Here is an 18,326-nt window from a genome sequence, read left to right as displayed (position 1 = left end):
TTAGGTTAAAAATCCTCTTAAATCCTTACGAATATGACACACGGATTTTATTAATTCTTTTTTCTAATTCTATCTCTTGATTTCTCTAAAAGTCATCATCTCTTTTAAAATCTCTAAAAGTTAAGATACTTTAATTTAATTAAATATATTCTCATAAAATTAATCATTTAAAAGCAAATAATTAATAAAAAAAATATCTAGATAATATAAGTAAATTTTTCTTTAATAGTAATGATATCATCATAATTTTATAAAAATCATGTTATGACAAAATTATATAGACGACGAAAATGTAAAACAACATGTATGAATTATTAGAGTTTTAAAAAACAATAAAAATATATGCTTTAAAGAATTATGACATCACAAATTAAATAATAAAAGTAAAATTAACAAATAACTAATAAGAAAAGGTCTAATATTGTCAAGTAGTTTTTTTTAATATTAATGATGTCACCATAATATAAAAATATATGTTATGATAAAATTGTATAGATGACGAAAATTTAAAACTCATGTATGAATTATTAGAGTTTTGAAAAAAGAATAGAAATATTTTCTATAAAAATTTATGGCATCATAAATTGTTTTTTAAAAAAAGTAATATTAATTTTAAGAAAGAATGTTGTTATGACATCATGATTAAATAAATGAAAAATAATAATTTTTGAGAGAAGACTTGAAAGTGACATGTAAGCAATTTCTATAAACCAAAAAAAATATTTTAGGGGTGCCAAGTGTACTCCTAACCTCCTTTTTTAGTTATATTATATAAATTACAATCACGGATGACAATCACAATTTTAGGATATGCGATTTTACTAAAATACCTTTATGATTAAATTATATCACAATCTTTAATTTTTTTAAATAACCTCACTACCTCTTTTACATCAATTACATAAAGCACTCGCCGTCACCACCACTAGTCATCGTCATCACCACCAGTCATCGTTATTACCATAAGTCGTCGCCACCAACACACCATTGCATTGTACGGGTAACCATCTAAATATAATATTTATTTGTGTCTATATATTCACGTGTATCTAAGTTTTGTCACATGTTTATTACTATGAGTTTAACCATATGAAAGTAATGAAACCATAACCGATAACAACCTAATTTCATGCTGAGAAATGCTAAAGATACAAACAAATTACAAATAAATATTTACAAATTAACTTGTTAAGTGATATGGAACAATTAAAATAATTTCTTTTTTTTCTTTCATGTTTCTCTCTCCATGTTCTATTGGTTATACACTTATATACGAATTTTTAAGTTTTTGTTTGTAATTTGTTAATAAGTCTATCATCTCTCTTTATTGCTGACTGAAAAACAAAATGTCGGTTGGGGGAAACATTGCGTACCTGCATTGGATCATCTCATATTCTGTAAGTTTACATTCTAGCAAACCATTGTTAAATACATACTTTAAGACTCAACAAAAGCAATAAGTTTAATAAAATATACTCAAATTATCATATGTTGGATAATTGATCTTACAACATAAAGTTTTATTTATATTTAGTATTGACTTTCTAATAATTGACATTTTTATTCCATTAGTTTGATTTGTTTTTTAATGGAATATGATACATCTAAATTTGAAAGTTTTAACTTTCTAAGCCAAATGTTTGAAGTGCTTTATTCTAAACAAGTTTTATACCTCGGGTGTTGCATCGGGAAACATAACAATGTGTAAAATATGCAATGTATATGAGACCGACGATCGATATATGATGATAAATGTACATTACAAAAGCGTATCATAAAGGTTAAAAAGTATTTAAAAGACAATGTTTTTGTTACAGCAAAAAATATAAGCGTGAGTGAGTTTTCTCATCCAAATTTCTGGATAATAGAGGCTTGTCATCAAGGGGAATGGGCTATCTAGCATGAACCAGATTAAAACAATGTATGCTAGACATTCCGATATTCATGTAAAATTCAAACCTTAATAGTGTAGAAGTGTAAAAAGAAAAGTAAAAATTATGCCAAAACCTAAAAACAAGAAGTTTGGTGGCAAAGTTTAAAAAAGCCAAAAATCTACTATTAATAAGGTGGTCCTTAAATGGTTATCTTAATCTTAATATATACTATAAGACAGTTGAACTAATGACTTATTAACCAATCAAATCATTCAATTTTATCAAATTTATTTCCGCTTATGTCATCATTTAGATTAACTACAAATTAAAAGCTCTAATAATCATTATCCATATATATTAATATATTAGTATTTATATTAATTTGTAGAAAAAACCTCATTAATTTACACTTTTTTGTTTTTCATCAACAATTTACACTTTTAGCCCTAAATACTCAATTTATTTTTATTTTTAGCCATCAACTTGAGATAATTTTTTAATATTTACATTAAAAGAATTTCAATATATGAAATATTGTCTACAAAAAAAATATTTCAGAACCTAATGACTAATTAAGTAATCGAATCGCTCAATTTCATCAAATTGACTCCCGCTTGTGACATCCGTCACCAAAACTGGTAATTTATTATAGTCTCTAACTTACATTCCAAATTTCTTGACTAGTCAATATGCCTATATAGTATAACAAGCATAGAAATGTGGTGATCATTTCCAATATGGGATTTCTATTACTTGAATTTCAAAAGTTTAGGATTGAGATATTTGATCTTCCTAAACATAGATGACTATAACTATCCCCGTAATTTATAGACTTGTAGTTGTTAGTCATATTTATTTCTAGACATTGATAAATTAGTATACGCTATTTAGTGGTGAACGAAATCAATATTTATGAAAATAATATATAATTAGTATAAGTAGTAAGATGGTAATAGTAATAGTAAAATATCATATGTTTAGTAAAAAATTTTAGTCATATATATATTACAATAATTTATGGTGAGCAAGGAATTTTAATTCCATTAGAATTCTTATGATGCATTAAGTCTAATCATAAACTAACTAAAACACTTATCTCTCTCTATATATAATAACTATACCCTAAATAAATATAAAAAAAAAAACAAAACCCTTTTTGATTCTTTTTTCTCTTTTGTCGACCAACCAACAAAAAATCACAACATCAAATATTTTGTCTATTATTATTAATCATCTCATTGTCAAAGCAAACTTTGGTAAGTTTAATTATAATTCTATTGAATCTTGATTTAAATTACAATTAATAATAAATTCTTAAAGATTATATTCTATTCTTTTTTCAAGGTATCTAAGAAGAAGATCATCAATCTTGGGGTAAAATCACTTGTCTTCTCTTTTCATATAGATTAGTCTTTTTATTTATCAATATATATATATATATATATATATACGCATATATTTTTATTTATTAATCTTTATTTATAAGTAACCTATTTGATGAATATATATTATGGCAAATTTATAATAATGAATGAAAGGGTTTTTTTTAGGGTTAAATCAAAAGCTTAAAGTATAAATCATATTAATGTTAAAAGTTTACGTATTTATTGTAGCATAATAATTAATGTAATTAAAGAAATACAATTATGAGGGCATGTAAATCATAATAACAGATGTAAATAGGTGTTGGAAGGATTTGAAAGTTTTATATAAGTATTTAATTGTAGTAGTCTTTAAAACAGTAAGTTTGAGTTATTTCAGAATCTGGACAGATTCAGTTTGTTAACTTTAAGAGGTCGTATCTTGGTCATGGAAGATGGTTAAGTCACGTTTTTGGTGTCTAAAATTAATTTCAGGAAGTCTACTTTCTGGTGGAAGTGGTTTCGTGTCAAAATATGAAGTTTAAGGTTGTCAAACGAATTTTATAACAAAACTGCGCAAAGCTGAGTTTTCCGAACGGATTTTGGTCGACTTCAAATAGTCATATCTTGGTCGATTTTATGAACTGGAAAATTATTTTTCTCCAGAAACGTTTTTGAGATGTTAAGATTGTACAGTAAAAAAATTGGATTTTTTTGAAGCTTCGAAGGCCCTTAACTTTTATAAAACTTTTCTGTGCGCAAACAGTGATTTTTCTGACTAGTCTGTAATCATTGAATTTTTAAAATAGTTAACGTGCCAAATAAATTATGTAAAAATTCATGTAAGTATATAACACTCTAAGGTAACAGTAGTTAAGATTTGGAATCTTGAATCGTTCGTTTCATCCCAAAAAAAAAATAGATAAAGTTACCAAAAATTTCAGTTAATATGAACTTGTAGAATTTAATCTTAAATCATTAAAACAAATATTATATATTAAGTTATGTGACTTGTAACTTAATAATATATGACAAATCAGTTGTGAATATTTTGAAAGTAGCCATATGTGTATTCCATCAAATACGGGTTACAATGGATGGTTCTTGACCATGTCCATAATTGTAACTTGTTCATATTTATATGTTGTGTAGATTCTAGCGACCTTGTTGGATTTGCATAACTACTTGCTTGTTGAGGTGAGTTTCGTGGCCCCTTTTTATATTATTTCTTTGGGGGAAAATGATGCTCAAAACACTTTTCATTTCTTTACTAGTTGTGCCAAAACTTGTTTGTTTTCATGGACAAATACGTGTAATTATGAAATGTGTATGCTAGCTTGCTTGTATTGATTTCTTTGATGCAATAGATGTCCTTTGGTATCTATTGAAGACTATTGGATAACTATCGACCAACTTTATACTCCAACTGGTAGTTGTTGGTATTTAAAGCATGATTGAGTTGTTAACAGGAGTGATGGGGATTGTGTTGTTGGATAACTATGATGGCATTGATCAGTATTTAGTACGCTACTACATGTTTATATTTACACTATTGTCCAAAACTTGATATGTCATGCACAGCAAACTCATTTGTATTCCTTTAAACCTACGAACTCACCAACGTTATGTTGACATTTTCGAGCATTCATTTTCAGGTAATAACAATGCTTAAGAAGATTGAGCTTATGGACTTTAGGAAGACCAATAAAGAGATCCTTCATGGACTCCTAGATTGCATGTGAAACATTGAACGCTATTTGAAATTGTTACTTCTTTGCTATTTGAGGCGTGTTGCCTAGACTTTCCGTTTGTGGAATTACATTTATTTGAATTTCATTTAGTATGACTCTATTATAAAGTCCATGTGCTATTGCTATATCTTTTCGTCATATCCTACGATTCCGCCTAAGGTGGGGTGTGACACCGCTTATGCATTGTTTTCCATCCATGATTTACACTTTTTAGCCCGAATACTTAATTTATATTTATCTTTAGTCATTAATAATTATCATGGGATAGGTGATTGAGAATAAACCTATTCATGTTCAGGGTCCGCATCATGATCAAATACATATACTTAAATGTCAAGTACAGGATCACAAGTATGTTTATATTTTAATTTTTAGTTATTTTTCATAATAATATCACATTATGAGTACAACTGGTTTCCAGCAAATCTAGAATAGGGAAATAATTATAGCACGTGCCTTATGTAATGACTATGACAAACAATTCCATCAATATGTCTCAGTTAATAATGACAATGATGAACCTATGATTATTGTACTACAACTTGCAAAGTATAACACTTGGAGCCGTATATCTTCAAATTGTAAGCTTTTATGACTTAAATGTATGAAGATCGATCTAATATTAATAATATCGTAAACCCCGTGTCCAGTGTTGGACATGGGTCTAATATCTAGTATATATACTAAAATACTTTTTGCAATACATACAAAATTATCTACAAACCTATTCAGCCCTTTCAATCTTTGAGAAAAAACCTACAACCTCGTAATAATGATTTTGATTATCTATATGACTATATTTGCAAAATTCTTCCGTGTAACATAGTAGTCGTATTGTGTTTGTAATTAAAAGGTAAAATATTTAGAAGAAAGGAATATCAATGCTGTTTCATGAATTTTGTAAAGAATATTGTAACAATAGAGGCTCATTCTTTTTTTTAGTAATTAAGTATTGAATGTATTAAGTGACTGAATGTATAAATAATGTCTGAATTTATTAAGTAAAAAATAGATAATTAACAATTATTTTTGTTTATTAAGTAAAAAAAATAAAAATAAAATTTGACTAAATGTATTAAGTTTTTAATTATTAAATTTATTAAGTGAAAAAAGAACGGGGCATATATGAGACTCCTTGAGCAAGCCATGGAAGCATGAGTGCATGAGTGACTGTAAATTTGAGTTAGAATACATATCAAGAGATTGGGTATTGTAAAACAAGTATTAAAGTAAAACAGATAAGACAAGATAATGGTTATATTCATGCACGAAGATTCACGAACCAATTGATGTACGATGATTTTCATGATGCACGGTGCTTTTCGGTTAAAGTAAACCTATTTTTTTTATTTGCTTTGCTTTAATACTTGTTTTATTTTACCTAAAACCTGTATATCAAATTGACTAAGAGAAACTATAAACTATAATTACAGGTTCTGCAATTCTATATTTATTTCATGATAATACTAATAAGAGACGTAAAGTTTATTCATTATGCAATTCGGAAATTCGGAACACATGCCCATATTGATGCTTAGATCGGTTTAGATATAACCATCAACACATGTTAGCCAAAACTACTAGTTGAGTTGCCTGCTATACTAGATTGCTAGCTAATATTTGTTTGGTCAATTCAAAATTAATTGATATTAAATCTTACTCTTTTAAAGGAACCATCTTTTTTTCAATTACCTGAATGACTATTATATCTACTTTTATCATCCTATCTTTATATTAACTATAATTTTAAGGAATGTTAAATCTAACCTATGAGGCTATAAGTAATTTGTTTAGACATGTATGATATTGTTGTATGCCGATAATTTTGTATGTTTTCAAGAAGTTGTTAGATAAAATGTAGAGTTAATTACTGAAATGATACTTAACGTTTGCGTCATATTACTGGTGTCATACCTTTCCTTTCAAAATTATGCAGATCATACCCAACGTATGTAAATCTCCACTCGGACCATACTGGAGGCTAACGCCGTCACGTGGCCGTTAACCGCACGTGAGGGGTAAAGATGTAATATCGCGTTTCTTAATTACTTAAACGGTACCTAACGTTTGCACGATATTGCTGGTTTTATACCTAATGTTTCTTAATTACTTAAATGGTACATAATGTATAGTTATTAACTTTTTTAATTTTTTATTTTGAAAAGTGAATTCCCCTTTAATACAATGTCTTAAAAACTGGTATTTTAGTCATACTGGTGTAGAAAAATTTATGGTATTATCGGTATTACCGGAGATACCGGCCGGTACGACTATTTTTAATTTGTTTTATTTTTCTTTCATAAAAATTTTCCAAAACTTGTTACTTATAATCCACTCAAAAATAATACTCTACCAAATATATTTTTCATAACAAAATATAAGTTTAAAGTTCACAAATAACCAAAAATAACAATAAAGTATCATAAAAACAATTTTAGAAAAATTTTAAATTTTTTCTTTTTCGAAAATACCGGAAATAACGCAATGGTAATACCGGAATATTCCAAGAATGCCAGAAATGCCGGTCAATATTTACTGCAACAAGAGCTTAAAGCAATGTTTTAAATACCGGTAAATACTGACCGATACTTCTGGTATTTCTGGATATTTCTGATAATACTGTTGCAGTATTCCCTATATTTTGAAAAAAGAAAATTTGAATTTTTTTATAAAATTATTTTTATGATACTTTATTACTATTTTTTTGTTATTTGTGAACTTTAAACTTATATTTTTGTAACATCCGTCAATTTTGACCATTTTGACTTTCCGTGTAATTTGACTAATAACTTAAATTACTAATGAAAATGTTTTATTTCGGGACATTATGACTGGCGATATGCTTGACAGATCAAATTATCAACTATTATGTGACGCGATAACTAGAGATGATTTTATGTACTATAGTGTAGACGGGTCAACCTGTGGGTCAAACCCACAACCCATGATTCAAGAACTTACCCAACCCTAATCCCCTCCCCACCTTATCCTTTCATTCATCCATTCATTTCCTTTTCACTCTCTCTCTTTTCTTTCTTCTATCCAAGAACACACAAAACACACACTAGTTATATTTTCATCAAAATTTCAGATTCAAGGCCTTAGTTAACATCAAAAGGGTTAGAAATTAGTTAAATATCATTTCCTCATCTCCCATCTTCAAGAGTTTTTGGGTATTTCAAGTGTTCTCTACTATTTTAGCTCCAGTTTAGGGATTTAAAGCTTCAGGTTGATTTTGTAAGCATTTCTTAGCTCAAGTTCATCATTTTACATTGCATAATATGTTTCTTGGTCGAATTTAAACATCTCTTGTCTCGTTGGTGTCAAAAATTGTTTTTAGTTTTCTAGGGTTTGGTTTGAGTTTTATGGTTAGATTCTTGTTGGATTATGTTTTGAAACGAACTTGGTGATGGGTTTTGTCAAGAATATGTTTGTAACATGTTTCCTAGCTTCAAATTGGTCTTTGGATGTTCAAAAATGAGTTTGGATGGAGTTTGGGTCGTGTAGTTCCGGGAAACTGGGCAGTTGTGTCGCAACCTTGGAGGGTTGTGTCGCAACTTTCACTTTGGCTTCCCCACTGATCAAAAGTTGCGCCGCAACTTTGGAAGGGTGTGACGCAACTTTCACACCTTCAGCGTTTGACTTTACTTTCGTTTAGTATTAGTAACTTTTAAACCGTAAGTCCGTTTTATACGTATGACCTATCGTTGGAATCGTGAGAGAGTCTACTTTATCATGGTATAACTCTTTTGGGCTGAATATTCCTCCATTTCTAAAAATATAGAGTCAAACGTGTCTAACTCTTACGCGGGAAAGTTATCTAAGCGTTTGAGGATTGTGACTCGACTTTAATCTTGCTAAATCAACTTGTTTAGGATTATAGAGTTGAATTTGATAATATTATGATATGCATTGCTAGGTTGTGGACACATAGCGGTTGTTGAGCGTTTCTAACTCTTCGCTAACGCGCTATTGTAGCTTGGAAACCAAGGTGAGTTCCGAAGTTCCTTACTCGCTTGAGATTCGGGCTGGAAAGTGCACCCATAAGTGTTTATTTGTTTGATTGATTTATTGATGGTTTGATGGTATTAATTGATTTACTTGCACTCGTTATGATTAAATATTGTGTGAGTGGATGTTGATTGAATTATGGGTTGATTGATGGCTAGCTTGATGGATTATGCATATGATTGGGATATTGTGGTTATTTAGGATAGTTGTACATACATGAAGGTCGTTTCTACCTTTACTGGGTTTTGGATGTGGTGGGAAGGCTGTGGGTGACCCTGTATACAAACATCTGGGACCCAATGAAATTAGAACCCTCCTAAGTGTATGTACACATTTGGTTAGTTGGATTGATCGATTGTGATTGAGGTATCATGCATTTGTTGGTTATCGATGAGATGTACGTAGCCCCAAGCTAATGGGAAACGTGAGCGGGAACGTTCTCACCCCTTTGTATGGGAAACGTGTGCGAGGTCGTTCGCTCCCTGGGGTACGTAAACACGCATTTGAATGATATGATTGTCTGATGAGACAAATGTATATATATATATATATATCCGGGGGTATAGACGTATGCACCGGTATTGATACGGGTATATAGGCGTATATACGCCGAAGCTTTTTGAGATGCCACATTGGTCATGATGACATGTGAGTATCGTTGCATAAATGGCATGATGGCCATACATATCATACGCATCACGACATTAACATGCATATCATACGCATTATGTCATTGACATGCATACGATTCCTATTTGACATTGGCGTTATATGTGTTTACTATTACACGCTTGTTTATATCGCAAAATCTTGATGTGTTGATAGTGTAGCACGTGAAGGCTACTTGTAGGCTTTGGTTGTCCTTATATGTATTATGATTATTGATGATGGTTTTGTGTGACCCATCATTACGAACTCACCAACCTAGTGTTGACCTTGTTTAGTGCACTTTTCAGGTATTCGTGTGAAGTTGGAGTATTGATTGGCTACTTGTCGATTCCTGCTAGAGCTTGGACTGGGACTCCCTTGGATCCGTGATTCGTTGTCCATTTAGGGTCCATGATTAAATACTTATGATTTTAGTTGTAATGTCTTGTTTTTAATCTCATTCATGACTTCTTGTTTACTTTGCATCTTGCACCTTAAATGTTGGTTTGGGTTCACCGAATCCTTTATTTTCATGTAGTTTATGTTCTACGATAATTCCACTATGTGATATATAATTTACGTAATATTTTGAGCCCTATCTCGGGGTGTTACAATTTTGTTATGAAAAACCTATTTGGTATTATTTTTGAGTGGATTATAAGTGTATTTTGATTATTTTCGTTAAATTGTAACAAGTTTTGGAAAATTTTCATAAAAGAAAAATAAAAGAAAATAAAAATAGTCGTACCGGCTGGTATTTCGGTAATACCGATAATACCATAAATTTTTCCACACGATATGACTAAAATACCAATTTTTAAGACATTGGCTTAAAGCGGAATTCAAATTTCAAATAAAAAAAATTAATAACTAAACATTAGGTACCATTTAAGTAATTAAGAAACATTAGGTATGAAATCAACAATATCGTGCAAACATTAGGTACCATTTAAGTAATTAAAAAACGCGATATTACATCTTTACCCCTCACGTGCAAGTCACTGGGGGGTGTTTAACGGCGACGTGACGACGTTAGCTTCTGGTATGGTCCGAGTGGAGATTTGCATACGTTGGGTATGATCAGCGTAATTTCGAAAAGAAAGGTATGAAACCAGTAATATGACGCAAACGTTAGGTACCATTTCAGTAATTAACTCTAAATGTACAACGTTTTTTAACATGTCCTAACAAATTGAACATTGCTCACGAGTCTAAATTTATCTTTTTCGTATATAATTTTAAAATGTACATTTTACATCCTTTACATTTTTAATGAATCTTAAAGTTGTCCACATATCATTTGGTAAATAAAACTAAGGAACTAACAATAGATATGAAAATTTACCTAATAGAAAACAATAAAAGAATATAAATTATCACAAATCATCCATGTGGTTTGTTCGATTCTCATTTTCATCCATGTGCTTTTTTTTTATATCATTAGGTATCCATGTACTTTTCATTTTCATTGTCAGTCGTCCCTGGCACTAACAACCGTTAGTTTTGATCCGTTAAACCACATGGACTATTTGTGATAAAACTAACATCTTTGAGGTTTACACAATTTATAATCTTCCCCCACAATTTCGGCCACCATCCTTAACCGGCGGGTCACTGCCTGCCACCACGGGAAAACTCGACGAAAGTCGAGAACCACCACCTCACTTCATCTTTCCGCCCCACCTCCCTCCCTCCCCCTCCCCCATCTCTATCCCGTCTTTGAATTTAGGTCACCCTTCTCTTTGACCGTTGCTGCTGGAAAGACGTCACCTGAAAACTCATTTTCGAGATTTCTCCCGCGATTCTTTGACTTAGAACCCAAGGTTGGTACCAAAACACCCAGGCGCGAATTCCTCACAAACCCTAGCCAAAAGAAACCGCCTATTGGCAAGTGGTGGGTTGGTGGTGTTCACATCGATTCAACCCAGGGTGAAAAAGGAACCCGTTTTAGGGTTTTTAGAGAGAGATTGGGTGAGGTGGAGGTCGAAAATGGAGGTTATCGGCATGGGATGGTGGTTCTCGGCTTTCGGCGACTTTTTCGGCTTTGACAGGCGGTGACCGGCCAGTCAGAGATAGTGGCGTAAATTGTGAGGGAATATGATGAAGTGTGTAAACCTCAAAGATGTTAGTTTTATAAAAAAATAGTCCTTGTGGTTACAAACTGGACGAAAATGCACATGAGGGTTTAACGGATGAAAACTAATGGTTGTTAGTGTCAAGGACGACTGCCAATGAAAATGAAAAGTACAGGGACACCAAATGATAAAAAAAACCACAGGGATGAAAATGCGAATCCAGCAAACCACAATGACGATTTGTGACAATTTCTCATAAAAGAATTTAGTGTTCCACTAGAACAATGACAATATGTATATATATTAAAGCAAATCATATATATGTTGAGTGAATTCATGATCATTATCCAGTGGTAATAAAACTATAATATGTTTGATAAAGATAACGGTAGCTGGTTGTACCTTTAATGTTTTTAGAGTTGTTTGATATATTAGTTATTTTTTTTTAATAGCGGAACTGCATTAAATAATATTTCGAAAGGTGTCGAAAGAAAAAAAAAGTTACATCTGGTACGACAGAATAATTTGTCATAAGGCACAGTCTGACGTGTCCTTCTTAATTCGATAATTAATCTAGAAAAAGACATAGAAACTATTAAATTAAATACAACACTTGAGGGAGTGTTTCCGTTCAAAAGGACCTCGTATAGTCGTATATATGCTTTCCGAACAACCATCACCTCATAAAACAAAGATGAGCTTATATGTTCTTTAAGACTTTTAACTCAGAAGTTCATTTGATAATTTCATCTGAACACAATATCAGAATAACGACTTGTAACCAAGAGGAGAGGAAGGATCTCAATTCACACGATAAGTCTAGGGATGTGCACGGTTTAGTCTAAACCGGCTAAACTCTTTAAACCGAAGTAATTAGACGGATTGGTCGGTTTAAAATCAAAAAACTAAACCGTCGGTTTGCCTTTTCAATAAACCGCTCTTATGGTTTGGTTCGTGGTTTTAGACTTTTATCAAACCGGTTTAACCAATCCGGACCATTAAATTATATCAATGGTATGTTTATTATATATAGATATCTATATAAATGTACATGTATATATTAATATTCGATCAATATTATAAATTATAAATAATAAACTATTAGTTGGTATAAAGTTGAACGTATTCAATATCTAGATTTAAAATTTTTAAAGATACGATCCCGAAATCAGCAAGCTAATTAATATTTATTTTTTTTCAAAATACTTTTATATATGAATGTCAAGAGTATGATAATCGTTTAACCGGACCAAACCAAACCGGTTAATTGGTTTTGGTTGGTTTGGTTTGGCATAACAATTTGGACGGATTAGTTTGAAAAAATGTTAAACCGTTTACATTGGTTTGATTGATATTTTTAGCAAAAACCGGCCAAACCAGACCACGCACATCCCTAGATAAGTCCATAAATAAGCGGCTGATTTTTTCTAGATTCATGTCACACACCCGAGTAGTCCATTAAGATTTGTGATAATTACAGTAGTATTTATATTTTTTACATGTTTAATCTATAATCTTTATATTTTATATATAATAAAAAAAAATTGTCTTATAAAACTATTTTTAAAAAAAATATTATGTGGCATGTTTATAGTTTTTTTCGAAAGGATTTTAATTTATTTATGATGTCATATATACTATTGAACATTTTTAAAGATAAATAATCCATTAAATGCTTATTTAAATTTTTATTTTAAATTGAAAATGTCTTTTTATGTTTTATTAATGCAATGTGTACTTATATATATAAATCATATGTTAGTTAATTTAATATCTTCAAATCAAATTATAATATATCAAATAACAAAAATTACATATATTTATATTTATATTTTATTTATTTCATGTCAACAATTTTTATTAAAATACCCGGGTTGAAACCGGGTTTATTAACTAGTATAACTAAAAGAGTAGGTTGGGGGTACACTTGGCACCCTTAATCCACTTCCTTAAGCATAATCATCTCTCTTTACTAATCTTTTATTTATTTTTAATATTTATTCAATAAATGGTCACCTTTATATTATAATTGTAAATAGAAAAACCTTTTATCCTTAAAATTCTCATAAAATTTATTATCTATATATACAACCTAAAAATCCCTTACATATTCTCGCCGTTTCTCTAGAAGAGAAGAAGATAATGATAAAATGAAATCAATATTTTAACTTTGATTAATATATTTTAAGACTACTCGTTCATTGGACGGATCTGAGCATTAATAGATGGTATAAATTTTTTGTTTGTGTAAAATTTTCTTTTTACACGAAAAAACCTTATTCATAAGTGATGATAATGATGATTATCGGTATAACTACTCAAGTATTACAATGTTATGTTATTTAATTACTTATGATGACCAACATTCAACCAATTTAACTAATCTTTCTAAAAAAAATGCTCATATAATTATATAATCTTGACATGTTCAAAATACAATATTACCAAACTACTCACCTAACTTATAGTCAACTATTCTATTCCTAGAAGAATTTTTCTTTTTCCCTTTTTTCACAAAATATTTTCTAAAAGAAAGTTTGCTAATCATAATCATCCTCATAATTTCACCTTTTTTGATTTTATGTTTTGTCTCTTTGGGCAATGTGACACAATTCACAAATGTCATTGTAATGAAGAGACAGCAATAAAGGGTAATTTGGGAATTTCAATTGAAACCTGTCGGTCTCTAACTATAGTTAAATCCTAAACTCTAAGATCCGGTTAAAGTGGAGGTGGGGCCAGTCCCACTCGTGAGCTGGACCAATTAAAAGTGACAGGAAATTTATGTAGAGCGTCGGTGACTTGGTGGTGTGGCTTCACCAGAATTTGCGTTGATTCTTCGAAAGAATTTATATCACATCAAGTTTCATTTTTGCACTTAGGTTTTTTATTTTGTATATGTTGCACTTAAGTTTTATTTGTTCTATATTCTACACAAACAAACAAAACCCAAATACAAAGTAGCAGTAGTAATTAATTGATTAACTGATTATTCAAATATTGTGAAGAAAGGATATACAGTAATTTATATTTTACACCACTCTAGATACTTCTTGATAGTAAATTAATTTCTTTTTGTTTGTTGAAATGGATTAATAGCTACTATTTTATTTGCTGTTAAAAACGAGTAAAATTTCTTTTTGTTAATAATTACGTGTTAAAGCAAAATAAAATGGGATAAATACTCTTAATTTGTTTTGAGAAACGCTAAAGTCGATACCCTTATATCTTAATAGAGAAAGCAGATTCAGAAAGAAAAACTAATTCTTATCTATATGATATACTTTTAGATAAATCATTAGTACATTAATTTAATTAAATATCAATATCAATATTAAATAAAACCTAACTGTTGATAGATCTTAATCAAGACTTAAAAACAATCCATTAATACAAAATGTCTTAATCATCGTCCGAGTTACAATCTTTCACCATTTTATTGTTTATAGAAAGGTACCTCTCACTTTAGTTCCCTTTTTCTCTTTTCATTATAATTGCACACATTATTATTGGCTTACCTATAAATAGTGTCTAGTTTTAAAACATACATTTACTCATTTGTTTAGCTACTACTATATCTCTTTGTAAAAATACCATCAGTGTAAAATTTCAATTCAAATGTATGTTTAAATATAGTGATAAGGATCTCTTGCCTAAAACTCTTATGTATTTTTTTGTTTGTCCTTTTTGGTCATTGTATTTTTTTATTTCCTTTTAATGTTGTTAAATTATTCTATATAGGTCATTTATTTTTTAAATTTTGTTAACCATGAGGATGTGGTTATCATTCTAGCTTATATGGATTCATAACTCTTTAAATTATATGCCAATGCTTAGGTGGCTTTTAAGTATAAGTAGTGATTTGTATACCACTTTTTTTGAGTTGCACATCACCAAAATATGTTTCACATCATTATAATATAACACCTTAAAATATGTTTGATAATATACGACTAAAAAATACGAATGAGCACTCTTTAATTAAATGCCACATGAAATAAGACCGCATTAGTTCATCTTGAAGATCTTAAGCCAACACATGTTAACCTTCATCTACGACTCTGTGTTGTGCATGTATGGACTGTTTCGGAGTGGAATAACTCAAAGAAAATTAAAACGTTTAAGATGGTATTTGTTGATGAATTGATATGTATTTTTCAAACTATATACTGTACACTTTTTGTTTTTCTTTTTGTTGAGCTTAACTCTAAATCGTTTAGTCTATTGTTGTTTGTGTTTGTAGTAAGTTTAGATATAACAAACTGCATTTAACTAAAGTTGGAAAAAAAAAAGGTAATCTGGAATCAATATTTATATGGAATTAATTTTCATATGTTTCCTTTTATAGTTTTCGTATTGATTAAATTATGATATTGGTCATAGGGATTTAATATACTTGAATTCCAACTTTTTAGCTTTGATTAATATATTTTGAGACTACCCATCTATTAAACGGAGCTCATCACTAGTGTTATCATACAAGCCATCTATGCACTTAAAACTTTTTGAACAGAACACAAAATATATATATGTGTCCCGGAATCATATTTTAAAACATCTTTCATGCTTGTGTACAAACAAAACGACACAGATGAAATAATAATTAATAAAAGATCAATCATTGTTGATTAATGGAAATATATTTTTCTTTAACAATGTAGATAACAAGATTATGCAAACATGTCATAAATTTGCATATTTTGTTGCCATAAGTAGTGTTAGTCCATGAAGAAACATAGGTATTATATCTGAGACATTGTGCATTGCTAGTTAAGGACTTAAATTATTTCAGTGAGGGCACCTTATCAATATATAATAGAAAGATTACTTCAATTTTGTGACAATACAATAAGTCATTATATAGTTTTGAAACAAAGAAGCAGGGTCCATGTTATCTTAACATTGTTTTAAGTGTGGTAGTTTACGATGGTGATGATACCTTACCTTCATTAATTCTAGTAATTTCTTTTATTTTAGTGAAAAGATGATTATTTATTTATTGAGAAAAGATAAAATTTGTTTCTCTTGCTATTTTGCCTTTCAATAAGTGTGTATTGATGTGGTGGAAGAAAAGCTTAACAACTTACTTGTCTTTTAACTCTATATTTTTATTTTATTTCATTTTCTGTTGTAAAACTAACAAAGTGTCACTATTATCAAGATAATGTGTTAAACCAACAAGGTTAGATAAGTAATTGTCATTTTGTCTTTACAAACAAATTCTCATGCATTACAAGGCAGAAAGTCTTTTTTTCTAAAAACATAGAAACAATCTATCTACTCCGCCGTGGTAGGGACAAAACTGTCTACATCTTAATCTCCTTATACACTGTCGAGGTATTGAGACTCAAACCCGTAAAAGACGGCATTGAGTGCTTACGTACTTACTTTTTTCTAAATTTAGCAAATGTTTTTATCGTTGAGGTCCAATCGTTTATCGTTTTAAAGTTCTAAGTTTTTCCATTATCATTTATTAAATTGGCAATTAAAATATGGACTTTTGCTAAAATTCTTTTTATAATCATGATGATTATTTATTGGATAGGCTTAAAAAAGTATTTTATCATTAACAGTTTTAAACTTTTTTACCATTATTATTGTCAGTAACATTTCTCGTTTAAACTTTTAGAATTGCTAGCTATCGGATAAATCAAAACACAAATTCAATGCAAACTGATGATTTTACTTTAGGTTGATAAAGTTAAAGATAAAATCAATATTAAGAAAACCCATTGATTGAAATAGTTGTTGATATTAATATTAAGCCATGAGAATTAAATGTTAAGTATAGTTAAAGTCATAAAAAATTAAATAGTTATTATATTTCAATACTTTGTTATCTATTAAAATGTATCTAGGAACCATGTATCTTGTTTGATGATATGATGGTCTCTCATCAAAATGACGTAACTTTTGAACTTCCCGTCCTAGTACTCTAGTAGTGATCATGCATTTCTTTCCATTGTTTCGTTAAGTTGTCTCGTTTGTGGATCTTAATTTGATCATTGTATGAAGTTGTATTTTTTGGGCGTCTAGTATATATTGTTTTTCTAATGTAATTATCTTTTTGGCGTCTTACCAAAGTTTATTAATAGAATTTAATTAGTAACATATAGGCCAGTTTAAAAACTTGCTAGTATAACGTGTAGGAAGTTGTCAACTGTTTGAGTTTTCTTATTTTAGCTTTCGGCAACCTTATGTTTAAATTAACGTTTCCTTAGAAATATTAGACCTCTAGTAAATAAGTAATGAAACATTGAAACTCCCCAAGATAGACACTACCAGAGTACTAACGTCATTTAGTTCACGTCTACTTTTTCCTACCACCATTCAACACCACGAACTTAATTATTAAATGTGAGAATAAGTTGATAGTTGAATACATATGAAACCTATATCATCATGACAATTACTTTGCACCATATAATAGTGAAATTGTACTTAAGACACCACCATTCATATTTCTGGACATGAATATATGTTACATAAGTAATTTTCTCAAATCCATTGAACTGGTCGTGTGATAGATTAAGAATGTCAACAGATCACTTTGTCAATTTTGTTAGAGTAGAAGAAAGCATAAAAAAACTTCAAATGAAACTAGTG

Source organism: Erigeron canadensis, chromosome 1 (assembly GCF_010389155.1).
Source record: "Erigeron canadensis isolate Cc75 chromosome 1, C_canadensis_v1, whole genome shotgun sequence".
NCBI lineage: Eukaryota > Viridiplantae > Streptophyta > Magnoliopsida > Asterales > Asteraceae > Erigeron > Erigeron canadensis.
Note: the sequence above shows the minus strand (reverse complement) of the source record.